Source organism: Triticum dicoccoides, chromosome 7A (genome assembly GCF_002162155.2).
Source record: "Triticum dicoccoides isolate Atlit2015 ecotype Zavitan chromosome 7A, WEW_v2.0, whole genome shotgun sequence".
NCBI lineage: Eukaryota > Viridiplantae > Streptophyta > Magnoliopsida > Poales > Poaceae > Triticum > Triticum dicoccoides.
In genome coordinates this window covers 18,571,487-18,580,532 of record NC_041392.1, presented here as the reverse complement: position 1 = coordinate 18,580,532, position 9,046 = coordinate 18,571,487, and the positions used below count along the sequence as shown (strand labels likewise).

Genomic DNA, 9,046 nt, shown 5'->3' with positions numbered 1-9,046 from the left:
TCCAAACCATAGCCATCTCTACTGCCCAAATTGACCTCTGAGCCCTATGCTCACTCCTCAAATCGCCTGCCCGCCCGCCGCCACTGTCGATGATAGTGTGGCAGCGGAAAGTGGACTTTGCCACTACTGTCCTTGTCATGCTCTAAGGAGTAGGGGGGAGGAGATTTCATTTGATTACTGGGAGCTAGTTGAGCATGAGATCGGGGAGCACTGTACCATGAAGGTCAATTCATGACATAGCGTGCCCATGAAATTGCGTTCGCGGCGATTTATGCCCCCTCCAACTCGCGGTCGAGTAGCACCTGGTAATCATGTTGTTCGTCGATGCCTCCCGCTAGGACACCATTGCCCGAGTTGTGCACGCGAAAAAGAATAGGACACAAACAGAGTTGTTCCCTGAGCTCAAAAAAGTCAGCTATGAGTCCACACTCGCCGAGGTCACACCAAGGCAGAGGACACCCACAAGCCGAGGCGTCGGGTTCCGACCAGGGAAAGGAGACGATCGAGATCACCTTCGACTAGGATTAGAGTGGTACATATATTTGATCAAGTATTAATTTTGGTTACTCTAGGAATTTTTAATTTAAGTTCAACAATGTTACTCACAATTGCACACTAATTTTTTTTTTGGGAAAAAGAGGTTGAACATATATATGGTCTCTGCATCATTGTGATGCACATATTCATCTTTATGAAAGTTGATGGAAGGCGGCCAAAAACATCAATAAAGTGAGTAAAAAACCAGCAGCGAACCTACGTGTAAGCTGTGGGGTCAACTGACCCCAAAGCTTTTTCAAAAACCTCCTTTCTTCAATAGGCAATCAACTAACGGTCCTTGGATTTTAGAGGCTAATGACGCCACAGCTTACTAATGACCCCATAGGATTTCCATCCTGGCGCCGCCACTGTATAAAAAATGAACAACTAAAGCAGAGCAATTACAAATTAAACACGCACTAGTATGTTGACTTCTTCCACAACAACATGCTCGAAAAGGGATACAATGCCCTGACGCCGCCGTCATCGTGTCAATCCAAAGATTACAAAGACAAGGATTTTCATCCTCAGTCCTGAGACTAACCAATGAACTTGATTTTGTTTCAAAGCGTGTTTGAAAAGCGCTCGTGCAAAATTGTGAGTCGGGGAGTGAAATTGTGTGAAGGACCAGGTGCTAAAACGTTTAACTCAAACTCCAAGGAGCAAACTTGGAGAGGTGGTTTGATGCATGAGTTAAAATCTCTCCTGAACGCTCTGCAAAATACTGGTTATGACGGTCTCCCAAAAACATTATTTTACCTTATTTTATACCTAAAATCTAAAAAGTGCACGCGCACTTTTTTGCGTAACCGAGCGGCCGGCTGGGAACCGCACGATTTTAATCACGCGCGTGCGTCCTCACTTTAGGTGTCATCTGGTCGGCAGCCCACCCACCCGTCACCCCACCCACCGAGCCGGCCGAGCCCACCATCCCCCCTGCTGTCTCTCGCAGTTCCCCCAATTCTTCTAGATCGAGGCGTCGTCGCCGTCGCCGTTGCCGTCGCCGTCAGCTCCTCCGAGCGCCTCCTCCGTGCGCGGGCCTCACCGGATCCGCATGACCACATCCACATGCTGGCCTCCTCCTCTGGCTCGACCCCGAGATCCCCCACCCGGCTCCTCCCCGGCGATGGTGTGGTCCAGGCCATCGTGCAGCCATGGATCTAGGCCATGGCCCTCCCTGCTCGTCCTTCCACCCCCTCTACCACTGCAGAGACGAGGCCCAATCACTCGCCACCCCCACGAGCTCCGGGCATGAGGTCCTAGACCCGCCTCATCTAGATCGGGCCGCCGTGTCGCGCCATCACCACGTGAACCCGGCTGCCTCCTCCACGATTGACGACGTCCACACGGACGGCCGTGCACCACCACCACCTCCCCCTATACTCGGCTATTGGAGGACGTGTAGGTGCTCCCAGCGGCCTCTCTCCTCTCTCTCTCTCTCAATATTTGCCATGTTTGCGCGGGGGATTCACTGCTCGTCGCCAGCGCAGGTAAGGTCCTACCCATGGATTTTCTTCTGTCCTCGGTTCTATCCGTATCTCCTATCAATTACCCCGCATAGGTCCTGCCTAGGGGCGGCTGGTATTGCTCGTATTCATCGGACGAGGGAGGCTAGCGCGGAGAGGGTGCGACGGCAGGGGACGAGTTTGTCGGGCAGCCCATAGAGGTGGTTAACCGCATCCGCTTCACACAGTTACGACCATGGTGGAGTTGGCGTCATGAGCATAGCTCTCGTGCTGCTTTCGAACTAGAGAGGCGTGGGGATTATGTGAGATTTGAGTTTCAACCAGAGCGAGTAGATAATGGGATAGTGTACGTTGTTGTACATCTCTTTTTGCATCCGGGTTCACCCATGTTTTTTATTGTTTTTTCTAGTAAGTTGCAAACGGAGGAAGAAATAGTTGGCTAGCTAGTTGTAAAATTTACACAGGGATGGAAACATAGTTGGATTACAGGACGAAGGACATCAGGAGTGTGTTTTTCAATTTCATTTTCCAGTTGCACACGCTCATATGTCAATTGGCTGCATCTGCATGATAGTTGCATGCTCTAGATCATTTAGTTGGCAGGACATTTTTTCATTTTACAGTTGCACAACCTCTCATGCCAGTTGGCTGCATCTACAGGGTAGTTGCATGCTCTAGAAATTATAATTGGGAGGGCATATTTTAGATGATATCTAAATGGTACACTGCATAGCTGGCTAGCTAGTTGTAAACATTGCACAGGGAGGCAAACGTAGTTGGATTACAGCACAAAGGACGGTCGGTAGTCTGTTTTTAAATTTCACTTTTTAGTTGCACACGCTCATACGTCCGTTGGCTGCATTTCCAGGATAGTTCCACGCTCTAGATCATTTAGTTGGCAGGCCTTTTTTTGCCATGATATCTAAATGGTACACTGCGCTGCATCACGCAGCTACAACTAGGGTTTAGTTGGATTTTCACGGCGAGCTGTTCTAATTTTGTCACTATTGGTATGGTTCAGGATCCTATTTTTGATCCATCTATTATTCCCAAAACTATAATTGTCTCGTTAAAAATGATCTCTCTGTAGAGCTTCATTACATCTCTGTGTAAAACACATGATTTTTTACACAGTTGCATGAGAACCAGCTAGGTGTTGGCATCCTGAACTTTTATAATTGCATAAGAATCAATTAGGAGTTGGTATCCTCAACTTTTCAAATAGTTGCACAACAGTATCATACGAGTTGGCATCCTCGACTTCCATAGTTGCACCCGAGCCATTTGGGAGTTGGCAGTCTCAACTTTTTAAATAGTCCCACAGCAATATCACATGAGTTGGCATCCACATATATTTTAGCTGCGCAAGAACCAATCAGGAGTTGGCATCCCCAACTTGTTTTAATAGTTGCACAACAATGCCACATGAGTTGGTATCTTCAACTTCTTTAGTTGCACAAGAACAATTTAATAGTTGGCATCCTCATGTGCTCACATGCATCTGATTTTTCTAGGTTTGCAGATGCACTCGAATGTAGTTGCACTACTTATTTGAAAGACTATAATCTTTTAAAAATCACTATTTTTTCATTTCGTGTGTTTAGACAGGCTAAATTCAAGCTAGAGCTAGTTCATTTTTTCTTAGGCTTCTTTTTTTGCCTCATGTGCAGGTTTTACAGGTTATGGGGGTGGATGAGCTGCTATAGATTTGTGCACACAATTCTAAGCTACAAAGTCACATACTACTGTGTTGAAAGATCAAAGAAAAAAAAGATGCAAACCAGATTCTTGTCTAGTTGGTAGTTATGTTTTCGTAGTACCTACAATATACTTTTCTTCTCTTTTCTTTTTTTGCTACATAGACATTGGTTCTTTCTACATTATGTGTGAAATAAGACTCTATGTGCTCTCTCCTATATATTTGCACATTTTCTGCATTTTGTTGCAGACATTGTTGTAAAAGTTGGCTTGTCCCATGATGTAGTAGCACGAAAATCACTTAAAATTGGACAGGTACCAGATCTCCCTTTTATTATTTCTGTTTATCGTCTCTTCAACTATGGAGAAGCTATTTTTTCAAAGAGAAATTTGGTGAGGGGGAAAGGGAAAGTCAAGGAGGGAGGATCTGAACAGGAGGAGGAAATGATCGCCTCTTTTTCACCCTTGTTGGTGATGCCTGATACTTTCTGGTCTGGATTCATGTTTTAGTTGCACACGTTTACAGCAAAAGTTGGCTTTGGATTCATGTTTAGTTGCACAAATATATGTTTATTTTTGCACAGACAACACACATCCATGTCTGTGTGTGTTGGTTGCACACAGTTACAACAAAAGTTGGCTTTTGGATCCATGATTAGTTTGCACATCTCTTTTTCTAGTCTTGGCTGTTTGGTTGCACACATAGCAGGAAAAATTGGTTTTGGATCCATGTTTTAGTTGGCAGAAATATAGGCTTCTATTTGTACACATGGCATAAAAAGGTTTCTTTTGGAACCCACTCTTTTTTAGTTGTGCAAATATGTGCTTCTTTCTGCACAAACAGTACATCCAGTCCATATTTTCTGGTATTTGGCTGTTTGGTTGCACACATTGCGCAAAAGGTTGACATTGTTGGAATTGTGATTAGTTGCACAAACAGGAACCCAGTCCGTGTTTCTAGTTTGGGCTATCTGCAAAACTACTCCATTGTGTCTATTTGCACACATCCAGGCAAAAGTTGGTTTTACTATTGGGTCTAGTTGCACAGAGTGGTGTTTAATTAAATAGAGATCAAAATTTCTCTTTTTTTGGTTACTTCCTTGTGTCTATTTGCACACATCTAGGCAAAAGTTGGTTTTACTACAGGGTATAGTTGCACACAGTGGTGTTTAATTACACGAAGATCATATTTTCTCCTTTTTTTGGCTTCCTATTTTGCTACTCCCTCCAACTATGGAGAAGACCGGTGACAGATTCATAGGCAAGGTGAAGGGAAAGTGAAGAAGGTGAAGGGAAAGTGGAGAAGAAGGATACCCGTGAAGGAGGAAATGTGGACGAGGGGGCGTGGGATGCTTTTTCTAGAGAGTAATGGGGTCATCGATAGCGACTGGGCTTTGTTTTCTGTTTGCTGGACTCATCTGGCTGGCGGCCGCTCACGAGCGCTACCGAGCCAATGAATTTTGTGGGACGGAAGGAGGCCTTCCTTTCTCGGAACGAGGGGACAGGAATTTTCTTTTTCTGGCCGGCCGCTCGCTCCTTATTTTATACAGTATATAGGTATATATCCGTCTGTTTGTTCGCCTTAATTTTGGTAAGGTAGTCTTTTCGTATGCTCCGTGATTGTAATAAAGTAGCCCATGCACTTGCTGCAATGGGGATCAATGGCAGGAACCACAGCGTCTGTGGGTGGAGGCTGTGCCGAACGATACTGCTGTGCCGGTTGAGTAATGGAATCCAGGGGTTCCACGTCAAAAAAATTGAAAAAATGCTCACATTGTGATTGATCAGCCAAAAGCCAACTCATGTGCTCCCGCAAAACGAGCCATGCGATCAATATCGATCAGCCAGCTTGTTTAACCTTGATTGACGGAACTCCGGCGAGCCGTCAACTCCTCCATCAGCCGGCCAACGGCGTCGTACGAAGACCTGCCGTTCGCCACGGCGCTCCTTGCCTTCACAGCGAGGTCCCTGGCCTTCTTCTGTATGGCGTCGCTCTCCATCAACCTCCCGATGGATCCGGCGATCACCTGGCCGCCGACCACCTCGTGCGCCTCGAGGGATGACCCGTAGTCCTTGGCACCGACGCTGACACCCACCTCGAGCATCTCCATGATGAGCATGTCGTTGTTGAACTGGTCTGCGTGCCGCGGCCACGTGACCATCGGCACGCCGGCGCTCACGGCCTCCAGCACCAAGTTTCAGTCGCAGTGTGTCACGAACCCGCCGAGGGCGGGGTGGTTCAGGATGAGCAGCTGCGGCGCCCAGCCTCGCATGATGAAGCCGCGGCCGCCGCGTGCTGCCGTCAGCTCGGCGAAGCCTTCCGGCATATCCACTTCTCCGGTGAAGTGTCCGCTCCGCCCATCACCCACAGTGTTAGCCATAGTCTTGATCTTGCATCGGTTAGAAGTTGTTAGTTGCACACATTATGTTTGTTAGCAGCTAGCTGCATGCATGGAAGGAGACGACCGAGCCGTGTGGCCGTTCCGTAAGGGCGGAAGATGTGGGGGCGTGTGTGCATGCTAGTTGGTTAGCTGGCTTAGTGGCCGGGTGATCTTTGTGTGTGCGTGAGTGTGCTGGTGTGTGTGCTTGCCTGGGTATAAAAATTAAAAAGGCCTCAACTGTATTGCTTGGGTGTTGTGTCGAGTTCGTACTTGAGGAAGAAGCCGTTCGCGCGGCAAGCATATGTGTGCCGGAAAAGCACCACCGTGTCCTGTGTCTCCTCTTTCTTCTACCTTCGTTCGTGCGAGAGAGAGAGCGAGAGGGAGCTGGGCACCGGCGCAAAGAGCAAGCTAGGGTTCGGCGCCAACACACAGAAAGCTCGTGCCTAAGAGGTCGAGGCCGCGGGCGAGCTCGTGCAGCTCCGCCGGCGAGAAGCTGGCCAGCGTGCCGAAGGAGACGTACACCACCGAGCCGGCCGGCTTCGCGTCCAGCTGCCGGAGGCAGCCGTCCGCGTCCGGCGAGGGCGCGTTGGCGCCTCGCCCGGCCATGTCGTCCTTGCCGGCGAGCGCCACGGGCCCGACGAGCGACGCGCAACAGTGCTTGGCGTAGTCCGGCTTCAGCGCGTGGAAGCTGTTGAACACCTCGCCGAAGCTCCTCTGGTCCGCGGCGTTCACGCTCTCAAAGAAGGCCCAGTGCGACGCCCTCGCGGGGTCCATCATCTGGCTCCGCCTCATCTCGACGCGGTGCGGCAGCCCCGGCAGGGAGATGAGGGTGTCGGGGTCGTCCGGCGCGGCCGCCAGCGGGTTGTGGCCAGAATTTCGGTTTTTGTTTTTTGATTTTTACCGGTCCTGGATGAAATGGGCGAAATTCGGTTTTTTCGGCTTTTTTCGGAAAATTTTGGACGAAAATCATAGAACAAAATTTGAATTTTGGGACAAAAAATGAACGAAAAATGAGTGAAATTTGCCTAAAATTTTGAAATACAACAGAACAACAAATGAGTATTCAGAACTTTTACCAAAATATGCATGTAGAAATCAAACAGCTGAATCTATTCCTCAAATCACTACATATCAGACTGAACATCAACACTCCAGTTGCAACCATTTAGGCAATAGCATAGTGGATCAATTCAGAGAGCAGCAACCATTAGAAAAGCAACATGATAGTCCAGATTAACATGTGACTTAATAGTTCAGATACTAAGAGTAACATGCGACTTAATAGTTCTACCAAGAGTCGAAACGAACACCCATAACAGTTCAGAATTACAGTCCACGATGAATTTAACACGGCATTCGAAGTTCAATTATGCCGACCCCAAAATACAAACAGAAAGTTCAATTCAGACTTCCTGTTCTTCAACTCTTCAGTCTTGCACCAAAAGTATTGAGTCAAACAGAGACCTTCACTTCGGACTTCCTGTTCATCCACCCGTTAGTCTTCATCAAACCAAAAGCTCTTTTGCTCCCATGCCGCTTAACCTTGCAATTAAAGCATTATGAATTATATAAACATTACAAGTAGATGGCAGAAACAACAACTCAATGTTGGCAGCCGCAATTGGAACAACATATAAAATCATATGGGCAGAAACAATGTGAATTATATAAATATTACAAGTAGATGGCAGAAACAACTCATAGATGACAACCCAAATTAATACAACATATAAATTCAGATGGACTAAAGCATTATGAATTATATAAACATTACAAGTAGATGGCAACAACAACTCATAGATGGCAGCCCCAATTGAAACACCATATAGAATCATATGGACTAAAGCATTGTGAATTATATAAACATCAAGTTGATGGTAGAAACAACAATTAATAGATGGCAACCCCAATTGAAACAACATATAAAATCATATGGACTAAAGCAAACATCACATGTTTATGACAGAATATAAGAAAGTGCATAAATGGGAAATTATTGATGTCATCACAAGGAACTTACTTGTCAATTGTAAAGGCTGGTGACCTCCTTGACCTTCTTGGCTTGCCTAACCTGTTCAGATCTACTCCCTCCTTCCATCTATATAGGGCCTAATGCGTTTTTCGAGACTAACTTTGACCAAATGTTAGAGCAACAATATATGACATGCAACTTACACAAAGCATATCGTCAATTTCGTATGTGAAAGGAGATTTCAATGATATAATTTTCACATTATGCATGTCATGTACTATTAATCTTGTCAATAGTCAAAGGAAAAACGCATTAGGCCCTATATAGATGGAAGGAGGGAGTACGGTTCACCAAACTACCATCACTTGTTACCTCAACATTGTTTTCAACTTGGCTTGCTAAATCCTTGTCAACTTGCATTGGCGAATCTCCTCCATCAGATTGACTTGCACCATCATCATGGCTATCATCATCATCAATTTCCAGGTCCAGCTCCTCATTCTCTTCATCATCATCCTCACTATCATGGTAGTCATCCTCTTCTTCCTCTACCCTCTTTCTTTTCCTGCCATTATCCTTCCTTGCAAGACGAGACACATTCCTACTTGAGTTAAGCAAACGTATTTTCTCAAACATGGCGCTAGCAGCATCAACTCCATCCAAGATTGCATGCTCCTCATCCTCATTCAACCATTCCATCATAGGATTTGTTGCATCAAACATGGTTGTATCCATCATCATTGCACATGCATCAACTTCCTTCTGCTTACCATTCTCTCTCACCGGGTCTTCTTCTTCTTCAGCACGTATCTTCAAAATGTGAAAACAAAATCAGTGAATGACAACGAAGTACAAAGAATAAAATGGATAAAGTCGCTATGTATAAAACAATGCTTATTAGACAGCAGCCTTTACTCTAAACATTGCTAAGTAAACATCAACATTTACTTTAAATAACAACCTAATAACAGTCTTTAATAAATAGTAGCATT

The 9,046-nt window shown here is 46.0% G+C and overlaps 1 pseudogene; it reads right to left on the bottom strand.

Moving 5' to 3' along the window:
• LOC119332890 overlaps positions 1 to 8,777 on the bottom strand; it is a 45,910-nt pseudogene extending 37,133 nt beyond the window's left edge.
• Between the last annotated feature and the right edge of the window lie 269 nt (positions 8,778 to 9,046).